This window comes from Ictidomys tridecemlineatus, unplaced genomic scaffold (genome assembly GCF_052094955.1).
Source record: "Ictidomys tridecemlineatus isolate mIctTri1 unplaced genomic scaffold, mIctTri1.hap1 Scaffold_1304, whole genome shotgun sequence".
Lineage (NCBI taxonomy): Eukaryota > Metazoa > Chordata > Mammalia > Rodentia > Sciuridae > Ictidomys > Ictidomys tridecemlineatus.
The window spans coordinates 14,430-40,626 of record NW_027521174.1 but is presented as its reverse complement, the minus strand read 5'-3'; the positions used below and the strand labels follow the sequence as shown (position 1 = coordinate 40,626).

General features: G+C 47.2%; 1 long non-coding RNA gene across 1 annotated transcript; it reads left to right on the top strand.

Moving 5' to 3' along the window:
• The first annotated feature begins 4,651 nt into the window (after positions 1-4,651).
• On the top strand, positions 4,652-16,324 carry LOC144372561 (uncharacterized). The gene is made up of 3 exons (XR_013432535.1): positions 4,652-4,732; positions 7,575-7,664; positions 15,614-16,324. It is a non-coding gene; the product is annotated as an uncharacterized LOC144372561 (long non-coding RNA).
• The last annotated feature ends 9,873 nt before the right edge of the window (positions 16,325-26,197 follow it).

Below are 26,197 nucleotides of genomic sequence, written 5' to 3'. Positions count from 1 at the left end.
AGGAAGATTTCACAACCCTCCCTCCTCTCAGCTTGAAGCTGGCCAGGCCTAGGTCTCGGGAGGCAAAGCTCACCGTAGGCAGGGCCGTGCGCGGTGCAGGCCCTGGAGAGAGTAATGGAGCGCAGGGGCTGCAGATCCAGCCCCTGCGCTCCAGAGCCCTGGACCCCGACACCGACCCTGGAGCTCCGGGCAGCTCTGGGTGCGGCGCGCGGCTCGGTACCAGCGGCTGCTGGGACTCCATCTCGCACTTTCAGGACCTACGTATACAGTCCTGGGGCCGCCAGGTCTTCAGGGCACGCACAACGCTCCTTTGCAGCTGGCCCGCCAGGCTGGAAGCCATCTCCGTCCTTTCCCGTGTCGGGCGCAAGGAGACTTTCTTGGGGAGAGTCTCTACCTACCACCCCCTTCACACGCGATCCCTGGTTGATGTGAACCAGAGTTGCTAGGAGGGCGAATTTTCCAGGGACCCCGAAGAGAACAGAAAGATTCCAGGACTGAGAAGAACTCCTGTGCGCTGGAGAAGTCCACGACCCCTGATAATGTACACGGATCGTGGTGTCCAGAGAGGTGCAAACTATGGGTTCTACTGGATCAGCAAGGCGGTACCCAGTTCCAAACTCCTCCCAGCACAAAGTGACGAGACCCCTTTAGCCCTGGAAGGGAGCTACCAGAATCCGCCGCTGAGCAAGGACTGCGGTTGGAAACGTTGTTGGGGTGACCGGCTGAGACTCGGCCTCCGAAGCCTGTGCTTGGGTGGAGGAGCAAGAGGATCAAGCCATTTCTTATTCCAGCCCCCACACACCCTACTAGACTTTGGAGTGGTTTACTATGAGAATGTGTGACCTTGCATCCTCAGATCTGGCCCTCCAAGGGCAAGAGATGCGCTCCCCCAGAGACACACCCTCACACCCCTCCCCCCCAGGGAAGTGGTAATTGGAGGAGGGGAGGCTGAGGCAGCAAAGGAGTGGTCTAGACAAAGGCGATAGCAGTAGCCACAAACAGCGAGGCCTCACTCTAGCCGGGCTCAGTGAATCCCCAAACAATCCTATTTTAGAGGCAAGAAATAAAGGTTAGAGGTCGGGGCTTTGACTGGAGATCAGACCCTGAGGCCTGGCCAAGTTGGCTTCTTAAACCACAGAAGGCAAGATCCAGGAAGTGAGACGCTGGGACTTCCTCAACTGTCCTAGATTTTTATACCCTTATCCAATGTTCCTGTGGAGGTTGGAGTCAGGGACAGCCGCCTCCCTGTTCTTAGCCCCATTCAATTTTCACAAGAGTCCTGGGGAAGTCTTCCTGTCACTGCTTTTTTAGATATCCAAGGTTGTCCCATAGGGAGGTGAGAGAATGGTGGTCTGACTCTAGTGTTCTCACCTAAGTCCAGGCCCTAACTCTCTGCATCCAGACCCACAGGCATCCTTCTGGCTAGTCCAGAGGAAGGAGGATGTCCTCTCATCTGAGCAAAGCAGATGAAAATGTCACAGCGGGAAAGCGATCACCCTTTCTCTCCAAATCATATTCTTTTTGTAGCCCCATGTTTATGGTCTGTGACCTGCATCCAGAGATACCCCAGAGCCTGACTGAAGACCCACAGGACAGTTGCTCATAAGCTGTTTGCTGACTAATCAGAGAAGAGGAACCATATTTAGGTGGCTTCTTTAGACAGCAAGTCTGTGGGGGTTAAACCAGAGGACAGGCAGCAGGTGAAAACAGACCCTGTACCCATAAACCCCGGGAGCAAGCAGGAAAGGAGGTACCTAAAGGCTAACTGGCAGAAGTGGGGCATGTGGGCTTGATTCCCTTTTGCCCTGACCTAGCAGCCCCAGTTTCTCCCTGTGGGCTCCCTATAGCCTGGCCATCCTTAAATGCCAGTGGCCAGAGGTCCGCAGCTTGTTCTGTGGAAGCAGGCAGGATTGGGGAAATCCAACCTGGGGGCTGAGAAACAACAGGTCTCAGCTCTGAAAGCAGTCAATACCACCAATAGCTCACCAACTTCTAACTCTGAAGGAGCTTATCCCAGACTTCAATTCTACCCCACCCCCACTTTTCAAATAAATAAACCAATCCCTTCCCTGGGTCCAGGTAAGGGCCACATTCCTAAAGATTCACTTTTTCAGGTGTGTATATGGCTTTCTATTACCCAGAGGATGCTTTTTATTACAAACCTTACTTTGTTCAGTCTCTGCTTCAGCCCAAAGTATATTTTTATGGGCTGAGGGAAAAAGGAACTCACCACAGTGGTTCCTAATGGAAGAGCTGGCAGAGCCACTGCCTTAGAGTGAGGTGGTCCCTAGGTGAGGAGTGCTTGGGGGAACCATTTGGTGACGCCTAGCTATCTCCAGCCAGGATCCTAAAGGGCAGTCAAAATCTCCATCAGCACATTAGAGGCATGAGAACTTGCAGAAAAATTATAGTGATATAGGAGAATAAGATCTCTCAGATATCTGAATATTTGAGTAATGTGAAAAATCTATAACTAGTTAGCACATGCTTCATGGAGAGCCAGAACCTTCAGCAGGCTTTGAAACATTTGTGCCAGTGGAGCCAGGTCTGGAGGCCATTACCACAGACCAAAAGTTTACTCCAAGTCTTTGGACCACTGAGCCTGCAAGAAGCGAAAAGCCAGGAGGCCCTGCTCACCTTGGGCACTGTGTTGGGGCCAAGGCTGCTTCAGCTCCAGGGACCTGGACGGACTCTGAGCCAGGGAAGAGGAGGACAGTTACAAGGCACATTTGTTCGTTTTTTGGAAATCGGATTTCCTAGGTTCTTATTAAATTCTTTCTTCATCCACGTCCCACTGGTTTTAAATCTTGGTTCTTTCTATTGCCCCTATCAGGCTTCCTGCCTGGTGTGGGGCAGGAAAAGCCTGAGAGTGAGGGTGGTGCCCTGGTAGGATCAGGATGCTTACGGGTGGGAGCAGTCTCCTAGGGTTAGAGAGCTACCTATGCTCACCCAGTGGTGGCTTAGGCTCCAAGAATAAAAAGCTGCAAGCATGTTATATTTGGGGAGGGGGAATGTCAGGATAAGTGGAAGTTGACCACTTCCTTATTAGACCGGGATAAACTCTGATTCTTAGAGTCCAGGAGGAGAAATGAAAGGTCATCCCTTTTCTAGTTGCCTAACTGTTTCCAAGAAAGATCTAAAAGCCAAAGTCCTGGGCCTCAAGCTGCGTTTTCAGCCTCCTGGGTGGAGGCCTCTAGAAGCCACGATGCCCTGGACTCCCACAGGATCAGAGAGGAGACCCATGGTGCCAGCGCAGCGACTCTCCGGGAATTCATGCCAGGCTACCGGTTTAGAGAGGACTTGCCGCCTAGGGAACCACACTGGATCCACTGCAGCTGACCAGGTTTTTGGCCCAGCGCTTCTCGCCTAGTTCAGCCGACTCCTGACCTAGAGTCCCGCACTCAAGGGCGTGATCTGGGGCCGGCCCACGGTTTCCGGGAGGACGTGTAAACCCTGAAGGGGTCGGATCCCAAATGGGAGCTCCTGGAGTAGGGAGAAAGCCCGAGGGCATATTCTCTAAGAGGGAGGTTAAGGAGGCTAGGGCGCAAGTGGAGACTGCAGTCACCTGCCTCTGTCTCCTGGTGCGGAGGCCGAGGTGCTAACCGGAGGGTCCCCATAACGGAAGGATTCTGGGGAAATTTAAAGGTTCTTCTATCCTTCCTTACGCGGCCTCCTCAGGAGCTTTCTGGCTTCCTCTGGAGTTGGTAGAGGCAAGCCTGGAGTCTCCCAGTCACAGCGGCTGGTCCGAGCATGCAGGGAAAGAGGACTCGGATGCGCAGGGCCCCCATTCCCCTGATGCATTTTCTGCACCACTGGTGGCTGTAGGGGAGGTGGTGGGGAAGAGCAGGAGGTTCTGGGGATGAGGCAGTTAAAAAGCACAGGGACTGGGGGGCTCCTGATTGTGCGAGAACCGCCCCCTCTCCTTTACCTTCGAGCCTACCCTGGGCTCTCCCGGCTCTGGGCCCGTCCCGCGCCCGCCGATGGCAGATATGGAGCGTGTTCCCCGGAAACCCCCAGGTAAACCTTCCTGAGTTTGGAAGGGGGACAGCTCTTCCGGGAAGCCAGTGAGAGCCGAGAAGACTATGGGATAACGTGGAGGGGAGGGAAATTTTCTTTTTCTTTTTTTTTTTTTTTTAATATGGGAAAAGCTGCCCCTGGACCGCGGGGCCTTTCCATCTGAGGCTCTCTGTCTTTGGGAAAAAGCAGAATTGCAGGCGACACCTGGAAAGGGAGGAAGAGAAGGTCCTTAGGAGAATATTTACAGGTCAAATCGATATCCCCGTTCGGCTACGAGGATGGCCAATTTCAAAGCAGATTAGATTACTTTGTGGCATTTCAAATAAAACGGCAATTTCAGGGCCTAGAGCACTTGGGCGACCCGAGGGAGCCTTCCACCTGCTTGGCTCAGTGAGCGCAGGGGCACTCTGCTGGAGCCCTCGAAGGGAATTCCTCCTCAGGTCATTTTGTTTTAAACCGAGGGCAAAGGGGCGGCTGCGAGGGCACAGGCTGCAGCATGCTGGGCAGAGGAGAAGCAGGGGCACGCTCCAGCCTCGAGGAGCTCAGGGAGCTCAGGCTCTGAGCGCTCTGCGTGGCGCCACCACCTCTTGCTGAACGCGGCCGTTTACAGGTTGTTTCATTTCCTTGTCCAGGTTTAGGAGATGCATGGGGACAGCCCAGTCGCACCGGGCCCCTGGACAGTGTCGCCAAGGAGCTGGGATCGCACTTGCTGCAGGTAGAACCACCGCGCCGGAGGAGGAGTGCTGCCGCCACCAGTCGCCTGGGCGGGGGCTCCCTTCCGACCCTGCGGCACAAATCCACAGGCAGCCCCCAAGCTGAAGAATTCCCAGGGGTGGGTGGCTCCCGCCCGGGAGGGTCAAAACCCAAGCGTGGATGCTTAGCCTGTCCGGTACAGCCTCAGCCCCAGCCCCAGCCTGCATCCCTGTCCCTCCCAGCGCCCCAGGAGTTTCTAGCTCACCCAGACCTAGGCGGAAAGGCGCCCCTGAACGTGGTTAAATCATTTCAACCTTACTTCCGTTTGTCCCAGACACCGGGCCAGGCTCTGGAGCCAGAGAAGCATCGTTCAGGAAGCATTGAGCCACAATGTGGTAGCGTTTAGCAAGTGTGAGTGTGTGTGTGTGTGTGTGTGTGTGTGTGTGTGCGCGCACACGCGCGCGCCCACGCAGGAATGCGTAAATGAAAGGACAGCATCAATAATGAAGCAGCAACAGTTGGCACTAATGCAGAGTTTATTACAGACCATGTTTCTTTTCAAAAGTTTACTTTAGCATCTGGTATCACCACCCATCTTGGTCGCTTGGTTTGGGGTCAGGCGTTTTGCGCTTCCAGTCCCTGGCCTTTTGGTCCCAGACTGCTATGCTGCCAGGACCTCAGCTTTCTATCCCTGCAGTACAGAAGCGCTGATAGGCACCCCGGCGGTGAATTTGGGATGGGTAACCGGGGCACCAGCGTCCACTTCCAAGTCAGTATCTGGCGCTAGCAGAGGACAGCAATGTCCTTTACAGAGCCTCATCAATGGCCTGATTCATTCACCACCACCACCACCTCGCCCCCCATAGAAGAATGCTTACCCAGACCTATTTTGCATTTCCTCTATTTTGTGTTTCCATTAAAAGCGGAGGGGGGAGGGTAGGATGTTGGCTGCAGGGCATTGTGACTTAGATCTGCAAGTCGGCCACTGAGCTCTGCATTTTGAAAAACCAGATCTTTTCAAAACTTTTGCCCCAAATGCCTGGGAATTATTTGAAATTTTTTGAAAATACATGTGCGAGGGAGAAGGGAATGGGGGAATATTTGAAACCCGGAACTTTGACAACTAGAGAGAACTGCGGTGGCATAGCAGCCGGCCAGGTAACGCTCTCTGGGAGCCTGGCCCACACACTCTTGGCTCGCCGGCTGCCCCCCCTTCCAGCTTTGCTCTGGATGTTTTCCGTGTTTCATACTGTCCACATTATAAGTGACACTAATATCAGGGACAACTAAGTGCTTGCAGGGGAACTTCAGAGAAAGTCTGGTGGGCAAAGTCAACACTTCCAGAGGTCTTACATTTAATTAATTCCTGAGTGGTGTGTGGATGGCTGTCTTTGCAGTTATTATACATGTAAGTGAATTAGGTAATTGAAGCTAGGAAAGCACACTCCATGTTTTCCATTAAGAATATTATTTTTTAAGCTACTGCTGGCAACGTTTAGAATTTAATTATGATAATTTCTTCACTTTTATTTGTTTTCCTAGATGTTGCAAGAGATCTGTTTTGTTAAATGTATCTATAATGGTTTTAGAGTTTAGCAACTATGCAAAATACACCAAAGTGTCTGTAACTTTAGAAATTGCTTTATAGTTTATTTTTCTGAAACATCCCAGATTCTGTTAGGAAAATGTGTTGTAGCTGAGTTAGAAACCTGAAAGTAAGACATAATCAAGTTGCTGGTCTCAAACCAGCACAGGGAAAGGTAGTGATAATTTAGTTAGCAAAGAATTTTTGCAGCAAACGGTATTTGAGACAGCAGAATGTAAGGATATCTTTCAAGTTTAATTTCTGCTACATTCTTTATAGCCCACCTCCAAGGGGGGGTAGAAAACCCAAAGGTAATCTGGTTTCAATTACATGCTGTAAAAATAGAATTTGTGGCCAGAAATTGATTTGGAATTTTTTTTTATGGGAGTTGCACTGCGGATTGTATGGGTCTTTCACAAACTTTATTGCTTTTCTTTGTATCTGGATCTAAAATATGAATGAGTAAATAAAGTACAGTTTCCTTTTTCAAAAATTTAGTCTTTGACACAGAAAAATAATCATTACCTTTTTATTTGTCTTAATTATCTCTTATAGTTTTATCTTATTTTTAGAGGGCTTAGGTAAAAATCAGAATTTCATTTGAGTAGTTTTAATTTGTTTGGAAGATACTTTTTCTCCTTGAATTTGGCAAAAGTTATTCAATCTCTTACAAAGTTGAAATAGTTAATTCTATAGACTTTGTCTGGTATTTTGTTTTATTTTCTGGGGAGCGGCAGTGGTTGGAATTTATTATTCAAATGGTACTTATGGGTAACTAGAATATTGTAGCAAATAAAGAGTATGTCCTAGTGGTATAAATGACTGCCAATTATGACTTAAATGGTGTATATAGTAGTGGATGTTCCCCTAAGTACCATAGAACTCCAGATTTGTGCTAAGTGCTAAAATAACTCCAAACAATAAAGCTACTACATTTAAACTGAGCATGATAGGAATTCCCAAATGTTTCACATGATTTTTGTGATGTGGATGTAAGGTTGTTTTTAAAGTGCTTTAAAAGCATTTCAGAGCCTGGCTTGGGAAATAAACCTTTAGTATTGTCACCTGTGGTCCTCATGGCCCTGGCTTCTTTTTTGAATTTAACAAATATGCATTGATTTTTTCCCCCAGTTCTGGGCTCATGGATGCTGGTGAACACTTCACCACTGATCTTTATGCCTTCCTCCCACTTCACCTCCAGCCCAGTGACAGCAAAATTTCTAGATTTAATGCTGGTGTAGAACTAACATCTCTTACCCTGATACGTTTTCTTTTTCAGACTTTGGATGGATTTGTTTTTGTGGTAGCATCTGATGGCAAAATCATGTATATATCCGAGACGGCTTCTGTACATTTAGGTTTGTCCCAGGTAGGTATGGCCTAATTTTATGTACAATCAAAATATTCGATTAAATGGTAGCAGATTGTGACAGCTTTGCCTAGCCTGAAAATGAGTCTGCATTTGTGTATGAACATTATTCATAACTGCAAAATACCCCCACCCCCACCCAGTGCTGGGGATTGAACAAGCTCTACCACTGAGCTCTACCCCCAACCCCAAATTTCTCTTAATAGGATGACCATGCAGTTTTCTTCTTCTTCTTCTTCTTCTTCTTCTTCTTCTTCTTCTTCTTCTTCTTCTTCTTCTTCTTCTTCTTCTTCTTCTTCTTCTTCTCTTTCTCCTTCTCCTTCTCCTTCTCCTTCTCCTTCTCCTTCTTCACATTTTTACCTTTTTCCTTTCTTTTTCCTTTGGGGCTTGTGACCACTATGTCTTCACTGTGGCCAGCCCAGTTCTGAGTCTGTCCTATGTATGCCCTGCCCTGTCTGCTGTGTAGTGATGTTAGATGGCACAGAAAAGAGCTTCCCCAGGGGACCTCCAGTCAGTCCACACATGCTGGGCTGCACATGGTGTTGTGTGTTGCTGTGAGGTGAGAGGAAGCTGCTGTAGAACATGGATTTTATGCAGCATGTGCTTTGGGGAGACAGAAAGGGAAGGGGTAGATTTATGAGTGTTCACATGGAATTCAAGGTCATTTTTCCTGAGTTTTTCCAGTTCAGTGGTTGTTTCAGTAAAGCATTTTATATGCTTGTGATAGAAACTCATAAAATTCAGTTTACTACTGTTTTGCACTGCAAGGTCCTGGTTTCTTTAGAACATTTAAATATTACCCATTTTTCTGGAAAAGTGAAACTATCTTCTGAAAAGGGGATTCCTCCCTTAGTAGGAAGAGATGACCTCAGCTTGTGGACCCCCAGCCAGATGAGGGTTGGGTGGAGGGTCCGGCTGTTGTCTGGGCCTGTGGATGGCCCGGACAGGGAGAAGCAGACTGGGTTTTCCTTTCACATCTCTGATTTAACAAGTGTGGAACAGAGAGATAAAAGTCACATTTTTTATACATGCCAGGACTAATAGTTCCTTTATGTTGTGAGCTCTCAGTGTGACTTTTCATCACAAGTGAGGACATACTTCAATGAATGACAGAGACAGAACAAGGGCTCCCGAAAGGCGTATGAGTGACCTTTTCTGTCCATCCTCCTCCCACAGTTAAGCCCAAATGGAACATGCCTATTAATGTTTCTTGAGTTTTTCTCATTGAAAAACAAAATTACCAAATTTGGGAACCTGAGTTTGGTGTATTCCTTTTCTTTTTCTGCCAGTACATTAAAAAAAATTGTCATTATCTTACAGCCATCTCTTCCAATGTATGCACATCCTTCTCCACATCCAAATGGGCTTATGTGTTTCCTATGCAAAGTCTGTTAAAGGGAATTGCATATTAAAATTGTTTAGAAGGTTGTTTCTTACTCTCTCTTCTCTTATGGGACCTGCTATCCCAAATAGTTTATCAAAGCTTGATTCTTTTTTTAATGTTTATTTTTTAGTTATAGGTGGCACAATATTTTTATTTTATTTTTAAGTGGTGCTGAGGATTGAACCCAGTGCCTCACATATACTAGGCAAACACACAACCCCAACCTCCAAAGCTTGACTCTTGCATCTATGTGAACCGAGGGATAAATATGTGTACAGACTGAGAAATGTTTTGAGAAGATTAGATTGACTATTTCTATGGGATTGGAGATTGTAGCAGCTTAGTGGTAGAGAATGTACTTAGCTGAATAAGTCCTGCCCACCCTTCATCCCCAATCCTCCACAAATAAATGGAAAGGAAAGAAAAAAGAAATTTATTACTTTACATTTTTTAGAATTAATCAGAATTATTTACTTGCACCTAGACTGGTTCCTACTTCTGACCTAATCTGTGGATTATTTACCTTTTAAAATTATAATTTACTTTTGATAGTCTTACAATATTGTCACAAATAAGATAAAACATTTCATATACTTTTAAGATGATTTGTCAAAACATTTTTGATCAGGGGCTCACACTGGCATTAAAGTGTTTTTGTAGCTGCAGACGGAGGCTAACACAACCTCATCGAGGAATCAGAAAAAAACCATTTGCCCTGCATGATCAACTTGACTTATTTTTTTTTACAATTGTCTTCTCTACAGGCAACAAAGAAGCTAAAGGAATCTACAACTTTCTTAGAAAATGGTAGTACTGGCCCTTCCTCCCTTTTAAAACAAGGATACAAAGTTGTATTTCTGCATATGATCACAGAAATCAATTTGAGCACTATTTTTTCAGTATTAAATGTATATCCGAGATCCCTAGCAGTCAAAACAAAATGGGAAATAAATTCAAATATCCAGGAATTTAATGTCCTGGGGTTATATTTTAAATAATATGGTAATGCCTGCTCTGTCTCTCTTTCAGATCATGCTGGGAAACAGATCAGAATAACTATTTTGTGTGATTTGTGAAGTATAGGGAGCTATACAAAAGCCAGAAAGCCTCACTATCATTAAACACATTTTGCAACTAGAGTCCTTTGGTGGGCATCTCTTAGGGTTGCTCGGTCACTTGGAATATGTGGGCACATCTTTAGGTACTGAGCACAATTTAAGCAATCTGTCACTCAGGCAGCTCAGCCTACCAGCCTACCTTGCACCCCACACAGATTCTTTTTATGTAGGAAAAAGATTCTGTTGATTATGAACACAATAATTAAGAATGACCAACACATTTGAAAGGTAATGACTAAGCCTTCTGTCAAGATTAACTCCACATGAGGAAATGAAAGCAAGATAAAAGTATGATGTTTCCTTTTCATCATATGCAAAAATACAACTTTGTATCGTTATTTTAAAAGGGAAGAAAGTCCAGATATGACCATTTTCTAAGCAAGTTGTAGAGATTCTTTTAGTTTCTTTGTTGCCTATGAAAGGACAATTGTAAAAAAGATAAGTCAAGTTGATCATGTAGGGCAACTGATTTTTTTTCTGATTTCTCGATGGAGTTGTGTTAGCCTCCGTCTGAAGCTACAAAAACACTTTAATGCCAGTGTGAGCCCCTGGTCAGGGGCTGGGGAGTGTTCCACACTGTTTAAATAAGCAACAACAAACTTTTTTTCTTAGATCTGCCTTCTGTTCATGATTAACTCCACAGAAGGAAATCTAGGTAGAATTGCAATGTGTATTTTTTTTTCTGTAAAATAAAGTAAAATAAAGTATTGAATAGGATGTCAAATACCCAACTACTCTTTTAAAAAATGTTTTGCACCCTTTAGATTATTTTCATTATTAGCAAAGAATTGGACAAATATAACAAACCAAAAACCTTAATAAAATAGGCTTACAGACTGGGGATAGAACTCAGTAGTAGAGTTCTTGCCTAACGTGCGCCAGGCCCTGGGTTCAATCCCCAGCATGCACACAAAAATATTAGTAAAATTTTACCCAGTAGACATAGTAATGCTTTAAAAGGTTTTCTGGTGAATAGCAATTATAGTAATAGCTTATATTTACATGGTGCTCATCTGTGTTCCTAGAACTTTCAATTCCTCTCAGTGACATTATCTCATTAAGTGAGGTTCATGTTAAGTCAAGATTACACTCCTTGGTAGAGGGTCACAGGAACATACCTTCCCCCGTCAGTTCAGCCATAATCGTGTGAAAATTCACAGCAGAAGGGAATTGTTCTGTTTTGTCCTGTTTTTGATCTGTACTATCTAAATACCTGAATTATACATTTGAGGATGTAGAAATGATTCTTTATATTTTTCAAACCCAAAGCCTTTTTTTTTTCCTTTTAAATGCTGGAGATGGAACCAGAGTCTCTTCCATACTAGGCAAGTGCTCTACCACTAAGCTATACCCCCAGACCATGTTTATTTTATTTTGAGGCAAGTCTTGCTTAGTTGCTCAGTCTGCCCTCGAACTTACCTCATTCTCCCTAGTAGCTGGGATTAAAGGCATGTGCTGCTGCACCAGGCTTAAAAAGGATTCATTAAACTTTTTTTTTAATTCCAGTATTGGAATTTTAAAAAACTACGTCTTATGACAGTGTATTTTTTTTTAAATCTTAAGCTAGTAAACAAGAGGTCATTGTTGTTAAACTTTGGTATTAAAAACAGCAGAGATAAGCAGAAAGTACAGTTAGTTTGTCCACCTAGTCCAGAGGCCGAGCATTAGAAAAAGTTGCATCCAACCTGGGGATTCTGTCAGGTTTGCAGCACAAAAACATACAGACATATTTTAATATGTTGGAAAAAGTAGTGCTGGGAAGCACTCTTATCCATAACATTCACTGAACATTTACCAACGGATTTGATTCCTTTTTTGTTCTTATTATTGTAATTATTTTACTTATATTTAAGCAAAAACAATCCCTGTATAGCTGCTATATATAGTTTTAAATATCCTTGTGGTTCAGATTTCCTTACCAAAGTTCCATGTTATATAACATTGAGGTTACTGGTATACATTTTCATATAAAATAACTGTTTATGGGCTGGGGATGTGGCTCAAGCAGTAGCGCGCTCGCCTGGCATGCATGCTGCCCAGGTTCAATCCTCAGCACCACATACCAACAAAGATGTTGTGTCCGCCGAGAACTAAAAAATAAATATTAAAAATTCTCTCTCTCTCTCTCTCTCCTCTCTCTCTCTCTTTAAAAAAATAAATAACTGTTTATGAGACACATAAAGAAAAATGTAATGTTTAAGATTGATACCAGAAACACAATCATACAAACAGCAACTGTGTAGGTTAGAGGCACAAGACCAAATTCTTTCACTTTTGAAATAAAGAGAAAGGATGATGTTTTATGTTTGTTGACATAACTTGAACCCTGAAACCCAAACCATCTTATTTTTAAATGCTCAATTTACCATACTCAGCAAAACACCCAAAACAGAGTAATGTGCATTTCCCCAGTGCCGAGTGACTCTGCCCTTCCCCAGAGAATATACCCTTTTAGTGTTGTATTTATCATAGGCAGTTTTCTTGGCAGGAGGAAAAGCTATTCAGCAAAACATAAAAAAGCTCTTAGTAGAAAAGTCATTCATTTTGTAGTTAGCAGGGTTCTACAAATAATAAGGGATCACATCGAAGTTCTGTTTTAATAAGTCTGATGTACAAGTCCAGGGAGTTTTATGGCAACAACTTTCTCTCCTTCTCCAGACAGACAGACAGACAGACAGACACACACACACACACACACACACACACACACACACACACACACACACACATTTTTTTTCCTGCAAGGTAGTCACATTTCTTCCGACATTGAAAAGCATGAATAGATAAATAAATACAGGAAACACATGCCAACCATAATTTTGAGTTAAGGTCAGCACTGTTTTATCATTCCAGAATTTGTTCTGTAAAAACATTTCCTTTATTTGAAGGCTGTTTTACTTCCTAGACAGTCTTAGTGTTTTCCTGTCTGTTTTATAATGGACCCAAGAACTCAGAAAATCAAGCCCTCCTTCCCTGCCTCTTGACCCTCCTGGTTCTCCAATCTCTGATGAGAACAGGAACTTTGGAAATAGATGAAAAAATTTGGGGATTAAAACACAAATCCCACCCCTAATCAGTAGAGATACAAGTTTTCCTGCAAGTCCCTGAAGGTGTTTCTCAAAAGAGACGTTAATAAAGTACTATTTTTTTTAAATTTTTTAAATTTTTGTTGTAAATGGTTAGAATATCTTTATGTATTTACTTCTATGTGGTGCTGAGGATTGATCCCAAGGCCTCACACTTGCTAGGCATGCGCTCTGCTACTGAGCTACAACCCAGCCCCGCAAAGTATTATTTTTACTCTCAAAAAGAATTTCAGGCAAACCAGAATGATAATTTTTTTCCCTTAAAACATGGATAAGGGTATCCATTACAGGCCAATACTAAAACATTATTATTATTATAATTATTTTAAAATATGCTGGACCTCAATGGCACAGTGCTTGTCGAGCATGCTTGAGGTCCTGGGTTCAGCCTCCAGCCCCCAGAATAAATATAAATAAACACATATATAATAAGCCATTGAAATAATGATTTTTAAAATCCAGCTCCTTTAGTGTTTAGCTTGAAACTCCACATTTTGATAGCACTCTGTAATGTGCCCCATAGCTCTGTCTCATGTGGCTGGCTTAAATGTTGCTGGTTTATTTAAAACTTTTTAAGGGGTAACAGGAATGACTTGAAAGAAGAAGGTTCATTTCTCTCTCTCTCTCTCTCTTCACAACAAAATGACATAAACGTTTTTCACATGGGCCAATCTCCATTGAGGTCGATTACAGAGGCCCAGATTCGGGAGGTGGCTGTGAGGAGGTGACAGGGGGATGTCTGTAACAGGATTCTCTCTGTGCTCTGCTTGCCTCATATTTGAAGGAGATGCTCCAGGAACAATGCCGAGAGTGGAGCCATGCAAGCCTTCTGAGGGGATGAAATTACTTAGCAGACCAGAAACAATCTCTTCTGAATAAAGAAGGCAGTTTGCCACATCTTGACAGATTAGGAGAACTGGCTGGGAGGAGCGGGATACATTACTTCACCTCTCCAGGGCCCTTTGGTTCCAAGTGAAGGGCTGAGGGCCCTGGAGGCTCCCGGGAGAACTTATCACTGAGCCACTTGTCTGGCCTTATGCTGCTGTGGGACCTGGCACATGGCACCTGCAGGGCTGCCCCTTCGTAGATGACCCTCTGAGTGACAGCAGGTAGTCTCCAAATGTGCCCTGGCCAGACACAGGATGGCCACAGCCTCCTTGTGCTCCCTAGGGTCACACCTCCCTTGGGAAGGGCTGTGAAGACACTTCCGACCCACTCAAGGTCCTTTGCCTCCCAAGGGCACTATTTCAGCGGGGCTTTGGGGTTCTCACTGGCTGCATTGAAATTACCGTCATTCTTCCTGATGCTCCTCCAAACAATACTGGGATAAACTGACAACTGTCCTTATCTGTCACTCCCAATCTACTAATAGGAGTCTTGAAAACAGGACTGCGCCCCAGTGCTCAGGAGGCTGCCCTGGAGGCTCTTTCAGAAACTTTCTGTGCCTTTGCCCATCTGTGAACGGGTGCAGGTCTCCAGGACTCAATAGCATATCTTTGAGTGGCATCCGTGCTTGGGAGAACATTCTAAAGGTGCTCGCAGTCAGGAACTGGACCCCCAGTGCCCTCTGTGCAAATATCCCAGTAGCGGGGTTTTTCTGGAACCACCTATTCCTGCAGAGCCAGGTCCAGGCCGACACAGACATGGCTAGAGGGCTGCCATGGGGTCCCCCTGTGGGGCATGTCTGGAAGGAGGCGTTACCCTGGTGTTGAGGTAGCAACCCCAGGAAATAACCACCACGTCATGTGGCTGGCTGGAGTGCCCCCAATCCCTCCTGCAGGTCACACAGAGACACAGCCGCACCCTTGGGCCAGAGCTGTAGAATTTGCACAGGAAGGCCAGAGACACATTTCTGGCAATGTGAGAGAGGCCTGGCAGTGCCTGAGGCATACGGTTCAGAGCTGCTGAAGAAAGGGGCTTTGTCAGAGTAGAGCCTCCCGTGGTCCCTTGGTCAGCTCTGAGAGGTGGAGTGGACGCGGCTCTGGGAGGGAGCACAGTAGGGCCGTAGTGGCTGTCTCAGGCAGGCAGCATGTGAGTGGGTGTGCAGGACACAGCCCAGAGAGTTGGAGTCCATTTTGAGCTGTCTCTGAAGGACGCTGCCCAGGCCCCTCCAGGGCGTTCCTTTGTGTTTGGGCCTCCTGGGCTCTGAGCTCAGGCCTGGCCATCTGGCTTCTCAGGCATGGAAGGCAGTTCAGAGCTGGGCTGTGGGGAAGCAAAGGTTCCACGTTTGACACAGGTGTGGGTCGTGGGCAGACTCCAGTCCTGACCCCAGCAGGGTGTGAGCATGTGACACACCCTGCACTTTCCCCTGGTGCCAACCCTGGAGAGATGGTGACATTTCTGTACCTCACACCCCTGCAGGTGGAGCTCACGGGCAACAGTATTTATGAGTACATCCATCCGACCACGACGAGATGACAGCTGTCCTCACCGCCCACCTGTCTCTTCACCATCACCTGCTCCAAGGTAGTTCCTCCAGGTGAAAGTAAACAAGGCCACATTCTTAACTATGACTCAGGGCTTGGCGTACCACACCTGCCAAGGTCTAGGGGTTACCAGGGCAAAAACTTGGCCCCATCAAGTGGGAGGTGCATTTTGGCCTCTGTCTTTTAAACCAGATTATTTAAACCAGCCCCCATTACTGCCAAAGACTATTCAGTGCTGCCAGGGATGAAGGTACTCGTGATTTAGAATTGCAGGTTGCAGCCTCACTAGACCTGGGCTGCAGCTTCTGAGGATACAGCCCAGGGGGCTGTGAAACTGCCTGGGGGAAACTACACCTGAAATTCCCCTGGGTGACAGCAGTTCCTTTGCTATGACCACAGACTGTAAACCATCCTGAGAGCAGGAGGACAGTGGCTTTGATATTTTCATGTTACCTTGTAGCCATGGTAGACATTTCAACATATCATTTATGCTCGTGGCTACTGCAAAATTCTGGAAGTCATGAGACCCACCACTGAACCTTGTTATTTAATGTAGTGATAAAATAGCACACTTACATCCATGTTCAGGGTGTGCCACTATGTGTTTAAATACTGGGATAACTACTTTCCTACATAGTTGGTTTGTTTTGTAACTATATGCATTTTATTTTATGCATTTAAAAGCGTTACTCTGAGCAGGAGTCTGGGTTTTTTTTGCCATAACACAAATCAGTTAAGATGCCCTGGGCATCACAAAATTAGAACAAATGCTGGGAAGATACAGAAGTTTTCCAGGACCCCGGCCTTTTAACTTCGTGGACAGCTCAGAGAGGCCAGCAGGCTAATGGGTCTCACTTATGCCTTAGACTATAGTACCCAATGGGGCCCCAATTCCCCAGTGGAATAAAATGCAAATAAAAGACTTCAAAGTGGTGAGGACATTTAGCCATGGAGGAGAAATATGGCTTTCATTCTTATTGCTTCCTCCTGGGGAAGATTACCCTCAGGCTCGGAGGAGGGACCACAGAAGCGCATGCTCAGTTGTCCAGCAACAGTTGATCTCGCTGTTCCTTTCCAAGGAGAGAGTCTGGTGTGCCAGCTGCTCAGACAAGATGGGGCCCGACTATAACTACAGCCTGTGATAGTCATTGGGATAGGATGGCGTCTAAATCAACATGAAAAAATGATGCCGAGAGTCATTCCCAACAACAATGACTAATCTTTCCACTCTGGTGTGTTTTCAAAGCTGGACACAGACAGCAGGAGTCCTAGAGAATTCCTCAGAACACCATGTTGTTGCTTAAAACACCGCACAGGGTGCCCCCTGCTTGGCAGTGGCCTTCTGCTGCTGCCCTGGGTTTCATGTTTCCCTTCCTGTGTTGTAGCCTCTGGAAAAGTGGTGAAGGAATGAAAGTAAGTGAAGCTGGGGGGACAGTGAGGCCCGTCTACTCCTGTTTCTGTGGGGTTTGAGGCTGAGGTGGAGAGCAGTCCTAGAGGAGAGGCAACAAGCTGGGGGCCTAGGGTCCCGTGCTGACTCCCTGCAGTGCCAGCCCAGGGGTGCAGGGAAGGCTCCCGAGCACACGGTGCTCTTCTCTCTCACAGATTTTCTGCCTGGATGAAACCCATTGTTTTATGGTGAAATGTGTGAGAAGTGCGCCCTTCCCCCAGATGAGTAAGACCAGGTGGTACTTTTGAGACGTGAGCTTCCACACCTCAGTGACATCTGTCTTGTTCAGACAGGAGGACTGTGGGTAAAGCACATAGCCTGTCCAGCTGGGGGAACCAAGGAGGCCTCTGAGTTGATTCCCAAACTTCCATGAGGCAGTGCCTTCAGGGACAGTGGAGGAGGACCTTGCTCCACTCCAGCCTTTTTTTTTTTGGTACTGGAGATTGAACTCAGGGGCACTCGACCACTGAGCCACATCTCAGCCCTATTTTGTATTTTATTTAGAGACAGGGTCTCACTGAGTTGCTTAATGTATCACAGTTGCTGAGGCTGGCTTTGAACTCACAATTCTCCTGCCTCAGCCTCCAAAACCACTGGGATTACAGGTATGTGCCTCCATGCCCAGCCCAATCCTTTTATAATGATAAATTTATCACCAGGCAGAATGGTGCATGCCTATAATCTCAGCCTCTCAGGAGGCTGAGGCAGGAGGATCACAAGTTTAAGGGCAGCCTCAGCAACTTAGTGAAACCCTGTTTCAAAATGGAAAAGGGTTGGGAATGTAGCACAGTGCTAGAGACTTGCCTAGCATGTGTGAGGGCCTTGTATTTATTTACAAAATAAATAAATAGATAAACTTATTAACCTCCAACAAATGTCTATTTAGAGTGGAGTGACAGCCCCTCACTCAGAGGTGTAGCCTTTCTCTATTGCTGTCTCCGAGGGCTGGTGTCCTTTAAAGCCGAGGAGGACTCCTGTATGTTTGCAAGAGTGAGAACTCTTTATGCACAGGGCCTTTCAAAGAAAGGAAAGGAAGGTCTGGCTTAGCTAAGCTGTGAGAGGTTCCCTGGGGAGGTGGAGACAAGGGTTGCTCCTTCCAGGGCCAGAAATGAGGGCCAAAGCTTTGCTCTGGCCATGGTGGTTCTCGGCACCCAGTGCCCACAGTGCAGGAGGTATGAGTGGCTGGCCCCCTCTGCCAGGGAAAGAGCCTACGCTGTGACTGACACTTAGCATCTGCTACCTGAGGGGAGTCAGACTCTTCTGGGCCTTCACGGTATCTCAGGCACCCACCCCAAGTCTGCCAGGAAGTTCTCCCGATGCCAAGCCACTCTGTGGCCTCTAGGAGGTGATGGTGGCCGGTGGAGCTCTGCCAGGCCCAGCCCTTGACTCCAGGCTGGCCTCCAGGCTGTGGCTGAGATTTGAGCTGCTCTCTTTTGGGGCCTGTGGAAGCCACACCAGGACAGGGCCAGTCTCTCCCCTCCTCACCCAGACCTTAGCAAGTTCTCAGAGTCAGGGTCGGGCACAGAGGAGCAGGCCTCTGACTGTGGCCCTGGGAATTTCATGGCGCTGTGTGTGGGGAGATGGGAAGCAGGTGGGACCATGGCCCATGGAACCTCGCTCCTGCTTTCAGAGTACGAGATAGAGATAGAGAGGTCCTTCTTCCTCCGAATGAAGTGTGTCCTGGCAAAAAGAAACACGGGCCTGAAGTGCAGTGGATACAAGGTATGAAGGGCCCTGGGGGGACGGAGAGCTGGTCGTGTTCTGCACTGGGTACTTGGTATTCCGCCTCACACTCAAGGATGTCTGCAGAAGGGAAGCCTCGGGAACCGAACATATCATTCCCACCAGGGCAAAAGTCTCCAGTGACTGGCTCATGGCTGCTTCTGAGGCCCATGTAAGGGCTGGTGCTTTAGAGGGATATTCCAGCCGGGCTGGCTTTTGTCCCATGAGACCAGAAGTGGCTGTGGCTCAGGTTAGACTTGTCTTCCAGACAGGTCGCTTGTTCTGGCTAATTCCAGCGTCTAGGAGCAGGTGACCTGCAGAGCCGGCTGGCAATGTCGTTCCACAATGTCAGAGATAGCTGACGTGGGTTAAGGAAGTCTGCTGTGCGCCAGGAGCCTGTTACCCTCCGTCCTCTCTCTGAGCTCCCCACTGCCTCCAGGATCCTCTCTGCTGTCCTCCCTGAGAGGCCACAGCCATCAGTCACTCTGCAGTTGGAGACAGCTAGGAAGATTTTCTAGAAACATTTGTTCCTTTGAAGAGGAGGGAGGAGAGTGGGGAGAAGAGGAGGCATCTGTGTCTTTGTCCTCTCTTTCTGGAACACCCCTACCAAGCCTCTCCCAGCCCCTCCCAGGGTCTTCCTTCCCCTCAGCTCCTCCCAGTGCCTTCCCCATTCCAGGCTGACACTTCCCCTTGGCCCTCCTCAGCCATCCCACTCTGAGCTCTTCCCTTAGACCTCGACCCCTTCATTTGTTCTGTTTTATTTTATTTTTGCCATAAAAGGGATGGAGCCCAGCACCTGCCACCGAGAGGCAAGAGCTCTACCACTGAGCTGCTCCCCCAACCCCTGCTCCCTTGGTTTTTAATTGTCCCAGGCTCTAAGCCGCATTGGGCCAGGATGGGCAGCCACCAGCCCAGCCTCTCCCAGAGACATTCTTCAGGAGACTTGGCTCTTGACTTGTTTCTGCTGCTTATTGACGGTCCAGCTGTCTAATCTGCAGCAGAACATCACCTGTCTATCTTGTCCTCACTTCCCTGCTCAGTAAAATGGGAGAATAGACTACAAGGATTTGGAGATTTCTTCTAGCTCTACAGATGATGAATACCTTGAGGGATCCTGGAGAAAGGGTTTTTGAACAGAGAACTTGAAGGCTAAGGATGTTAGTCTGTACCACTGCAGTTACGATGATTGTGATTCCAGCACGATTTCACTGACTTAATATGTTTTTGCCATCCTGGATCCCAGAGTCTCATGCAGGCCAACAAGCTATACCTTGCAGAGCTATGCCCCAGCCTGTTACAGACTTTGGCATAAATGCTTCTACTCATCAGGCTCCAGGTGGTATAGAGGTTCCTGTTTGAACTTGGTGCGTTCTTGCCTACATGGTCTTTGGCTCTAACTGGAAGGCTTTTAGATAGCCACTCTGACTTGTTGATTATTAAGATCTTGAATTAAAATACATGAAATTAAAAGACATAAAAATGAAGATTTAAAAAATCTATTGAAAGGATTCTTAATTTACTGGAGTGTAGGAGCATGTCAGGTGAGGCAGAGGTCAAATTCAGTCCCAAAGGAAGGTGGGAAGCATTTTAATTACTGAAGCGAGCATTAGTGAAACAAATGGCTGTCTCCTAAGAAGGTCTTGCTGTGTTCTCTAAGCACGACTCTCAGTGGGTTCCTTACATATAAACTCATCCTATGTCAGAGAGTCCTAATTTGTGACATTCCTTACTCAGGGTTGACAGAATAAGACAACCCTTATATTTTACTGTGACACTGTCTGCTAAGAAAGGCATCTGTCAGCCTATTGGCCACATTCTCGGTAGAACCTGGGTTGGGGACGTTCCATGAAAGGAGTCAGGAGGAGTGGGTGCCACGGCCAGCTGACGTGCCCTCTGCTCCCCCAGGTCACCCACTGCAGCGGCTACTTGAAGATCAGGCAGTACATGCAGGACATGTCCCTGTACAACTCCTGTTACCAGATCGTGGGGTTGGTGGCGGTGGGCCAGTCCCTGCCTCCCAGTGCCATCACAGAGATCAAGCTGCACAGTAACATGTTCATGTTCAGGGCCAGCCTCAATCTGAAGCTGATATTCCTGGATTCCAGGTGAGTTGTGGCACCTGCCAACAACACTGCTGTGACATTCTGGAAGATACCGATGATAGAAATTGGCCCCAGAGCTCCGCGATGTTAAGCCAAACTATAACAAGGAATAAGTCCTACTAAGAATGTGGATTAGAAAGGGATTTAGAGAAATCTAGTCATGAACGGAAAGAATTAATTCAGCTTTGGATTCTGGGACTTATTTTAATTAATTAAGTTATATTTGAATCATTTCAGCGGAGTTTGGAATGGGAATATGTGTTGTGGGCCAAGTTATCCTTTTCTGAAGGCCCACAACATCAGAATTATGTCTCGTCTCTCCACCAAGCTGGTAGGATTTTAAAACCAATGGGTTTCCACACTGAGCAGGGTGAGAAGCCCTCAGATCCCCCACAGTCATGGCAGATTGGAGGCTGGAAGCAGAGAGGTCGCCTTCCCTGGGGGAACACTTGACCAGAGCTCAGCCAGTGCCCGGCCTGTGTCTGGGCTGGGGGAAGGGAGCGTGAGTGAGGCAGAGGCACACCAATTCTTGTCTCTGGAGGCTGTGCTAGAGAGGCCTCAGGTCTCTCCAAGGGCAGGCTGCTGGCCTCAAAGTCTTTGTATTTTTTATTATTTTTTAACTAAAATTTATTTTTGCAAGTAATAACTGTATTTTTGTGGGGGATAATGAGATGTTTTTGCTCATGTATGGTCTTGAGGCTTTGGCTTGTGGGGCCTCTTCCATTTTCTTATCTGCAAAATGAGAGACCTGTCCATGCACTGGCTATCACAAGACTAGAGAAGGATGAAATTAGATGAGAGATGAGAAACAGAAAACTCAGAGCCTCAGCTGCAAACCCAGAGCCTCAGCTGCCTGCAAGGCCACCTTGTTTTTCATCCCATAGATTCCTGGACTGTGCAGGCAGGAATGAGCTGTCAGATCCTTCTTTTAACTTGGCATATGTGGCTGAGATTTCTAGGAGAGGGGATATATCCATTTTGGTTCCTGTGTGTCCTGAAGCTAGGATTTACATATTCCCCCCATTTTTTTGTTGAAACAGGGTCTTTTTATGTTGTTCAGGCTGACCTTGAACCAGAAGTTCAAGAAATCCTCCTGCCTCAGCTGTCTGAGTAGTTGTGATTACAAGTGTGCACTACTGTGCCTGGCTACTACTTGTTATTCTTACTTTTTTACTTTTAAAAGACACAGCTAGGTAGGGGCAGGAGGTAGAGACAGAAATGACTTGAGCTTACCATGATTGTATCTCAGAACCATCCAAGACAGAGGAGCAGCAAGAGGTGGTGTTAGAGAGTCACCATTATTGTCACAGAAACTGCAAGCCAAGGGCAACTAGAACTCTTTGGGGGAGCTGTTGATACCTTTGAGGGTGGCCCAAGGGTGGACAAATGCTCTTTTCCTGCCCTGCAGAAAGAGCCCCTATGGGGAGGAGGCCAGGCCAGCTGCCTCCTGCAGTGGGCTATGCAGTGATAGGAGACTTCTTTCCCAACTTAGGAATCACTTTTGAAAGCAGGCTGGAAATTGGCTGTCCAAGGTCATTACCAAGGGAACTAGGGAGAATCCAACTACTTTCTCCCTTGTTTTGCCTCCTAATATTTCTCAGACAATTAAAAACAAACAAACAAAAACTGCCCTGATATCCAGTGAATTCTCTAGAAGAGGAAAGAAGGGGAGTCCCAGAGGGAAGATGTGGAGTCTTTTCAAGTTGTTCAGCCCACACCACTGTGAAATGCAGAGGGTCTTCCAGCAAAGGGTGCAGGTGGTTAGCTGCAAGACAGGCTGCTTCCTGTTCCTCAGATACGGCCTGTGGGGTACCAGTGAGGGCCTGTGAACCTCCCTGTAAGAACTGCACCCCTGGAGAAACTAGAGAAAAAGGGTAAAGATCTCAAAGGCTGGGTGCAGTGGAGCACACCTCTAATCCCAGTGGCTCTGGAGGCAGAGGCAAGAGGATCGTGAGTTCAAAACCAGACTCAGCAATTTAGTGAGGTGATAAGCAACTCCATGAGACCTTTTCTCTAAATAAAACACAAAAAATTGGGCTGGGGATGTGGCTCAGTGGTCAAGTGCCCTTGAGTTCAATTCCCAGTACCCCCCTCCCCGAAGAAAAACAAACTCAAAGGAGACTTCCTGTCCCCACCTAAGCCCTGAAATACTTCCTGCTAAGTATCAGGAAGCTTCTAGTAAAGCCTAAGGCTTTTCTAAACTCCTTCATGGAGGAGGGCTTCAGGGGCCAAAGAGCACTGGAGAATCCCTCATGGTCACTGTGGTCTTGCTTTGGTTGCAGTTCCTATGGTTTTTGAAAGGCCTCTGGGCCAGGGCATAGTGGCTTGGGCTGGCCCAGTACTGGGGGGACAGCAGTGGCCAGGCTGGGTGGAGGTGTCAGCTTCTGGTCCAAACCCCAGGAGCCACAGCAAGGGCTTGGCCAGAGGCCCAGTGGCTCCAAGTCACAGGAGCAAGGATGGTAGGCTTCAGGGGGCCCTCTGGCATGCTACCCAGGATGGTCCCAGGCAAAACTGAACTCAGCATAACCTGACATTAGGTACCTAGGGGTTTGTGGCACTTCATTTTGAAACTGTAGCTGGAGCTTTTGCTAAGGATGGGTGAACCCAGCGATGTTTGGGGTTTGGCAGATCCTTGTGACAGGTCTTCAGACACTAGAGGTTTGGAAAAAACCAAGAGGGCATCTTGCCAAGCCCTTCCCCTTTTCTTTAATTTTTAAAGCCAGTATGTACTTTGATGAGAAACTAAATACATGTGTTTCTGATTCATTTACACATTCAGGGCCCTTGTTCTATAATTTGACGTCGAGGAGGCTGTGGAGATGTCTGTTTTTCTTTTTGGGGGAAGCCAGACATCTCAATTTCCTGCCATGGAGTTTGACTCCGATGGGGCTTGAAGTTCTAGGTGGCCCTTAGACAAGTCCCTTGAACCCTGAATGACCGGACTGGAGGCAGTAAAGTCTCTGCCTCAAGCCCCATTCCTTTCCCACCTTGTAGGAACACCATGGGGATGTGCACAACAAATTGGGAGCCCCTCCTGGGAACCCAGAGGCTTCCAGAGATTTACCACCCAAAGCCCCAGCAGAGCTCAGCAGAAGGGGAAGCGGGCTCAAGAATGGTCGTGAGGTCATTACCCAGTTTAATTTGCAGCTCATATTTTACATATTTCATATCCTGGCTAGTAAGTCCCTAGCCCAGGCCCTCCCGGGTGCCCTGGCCTTCCTGGGTGCTCCCTCCTCACTGCTGCCCCCAGGACTGATTCTCACCATAGTCTCACAGCCTTTGAAATCTCTTCCTGTCCTCCTCTTTCATCTGTCTCTGCATATCTGTCACCGCAACACTGGCTTAGGGCCACCCCCTCTAAAGGCACAGCTCCCAGCTCGGAGGCTGCAACTGGGGAACCCAACCATTGCCACATACAGTTTTACCTACAGACAGAGCCACCCCAGGCTGTCAGTGCAGAGGTGGTCTTGAATGCTGACAGCTACTGTTCTTCAAAGAGCTGGAATTGGAAATTAATCTGCCCAAGGCTTGACGGAATAAAGAGGGGTGGAGTCCCACAGGCACTGGATAGAGGCTCCCATTTCTATGGAGAGCTTCGGGTCTTCCCTCTAGTCACAATATCCTAAGATGTTCCACTACTCCTGGGTGGTCTGAGATAATCCTCTAGTGATATGAGGCTTAAACATCTGCAATTTTCCATAATTCCCATTAGTAGGAATCACTCAACTGCAGGGTCCCAGAGATCAACTGTGTCCATTAGGAGTGTCCAGCATGGAGTGGAGATTTAAGCAACCCAAGTGCCCGTCCACAAAATGCAAAACGTGATCTCTGCATGAAACAGAGGATTGCTCTCATCATAGCCTCTTCCTCCCCATGTCGGTATCAAAGTTCACTCCTATGTGCCCTCAGATAAGCTCACCCCTGAAAAAGCCCGCAGTCCTAAGCCATCCCAAACACACTTTGAGCCAGGGGTTTCAGAACATTCCTGCTCATAAATAGTGCTACATCCTGCACTGGGCGAGACTTCAAAGATTTGCTTCTTGTAAAAAAGATCACTCTCAGTTTCCAAAATCAACATTTCCCCCCTGAGCCTTTTAGCACTTGATTAGTTGGCAAAACCAATATTAGTTTAAATGAAAGGCAATCTGCAGAGCAGAGTGACTCACGGAGCTGCCGTCCTCCCCCAGGGTGACCGAGCTGACAGGCTACGAGCCACAGGACCTGATTGAGAAGACGCTGTACCATCATGTGCATGGTTGAGACTATGTGCACCACCTCCGTGAGTAGTACCACCTGGGCCTGGGAGGCAGCTGGCCGGGGAGGGGGCATCCCTTGCCTGGCACAGTGTCCAGAGGAGCCTGAAGCCTCAGAGGGGCTTCCTCACAGGTGCCAGTTCTTGAGCATCCTCTCCAGAACCTGCTCATGAAGCTGGCAGGTGCAGGGTGTTGGGGAATTGCCTGGATTCCAGATTGTGGACTTGGAATCCAGCTTCTCTATGAAGTCTGCACACCAGCTATGAATAATGGCAATAACCAGAGAAGAATTGACCCCTGAGCACTTAACTGTGGTCAGGGACTGGTTTAAGGGATTAAGCAGATTACTAACCCAGTGAGGGGGAGTCTCATGTGCATGCTTCTCCTTCTACTGTTCAGGATGCTGAGGTCCAGTGAGGTAGAGCCACTTGCCTATGGTCACTCATCAGGGAGGTGGCAGATCTAGGAGTCAAACCTAAGCAGAGTCCAGTTGCTGAACCCCGACCCTGCTGGCGATGCTCATGTTCCACGATCGAAATCAGCTTGGAGTGAGTGAACAGAACAGTGTTTGATTGGCCAATGGAGGTGATTTGGGGATATCTGCATGTTTCAGAGGGGATGCTCCAGTCACCGAAGTATCACTATCAAAGTGACACTCCGAGAGTCCAAATGAAGCAAAGAATAATTTGGATGGAGTGGAACACCTCCTCCTCCTGCTGCTGTTTAGTGGGTACATACAGTTGGTCAGAGGAGCTCAGTCTCCTGCAGAGGGACCCAGAGGGCTCATCCTTTATTCTCACTTTGCTGGGTTAACTAAGAGATGTTAGAGGACAAGTGCTGGTATCTTGTCAGAGGTGGGCGGCAGGTCCCCGGGCAGCTAAGTCTGCAGCCACATTGTGCAACATAGAACATGGCATCACTCGGGTGTGGCTGCTGTTTTCTCCTCCCGAGTCACCACAGGCAGAGGCTGTGGCAATCAGGACTTTCAGCTGGAC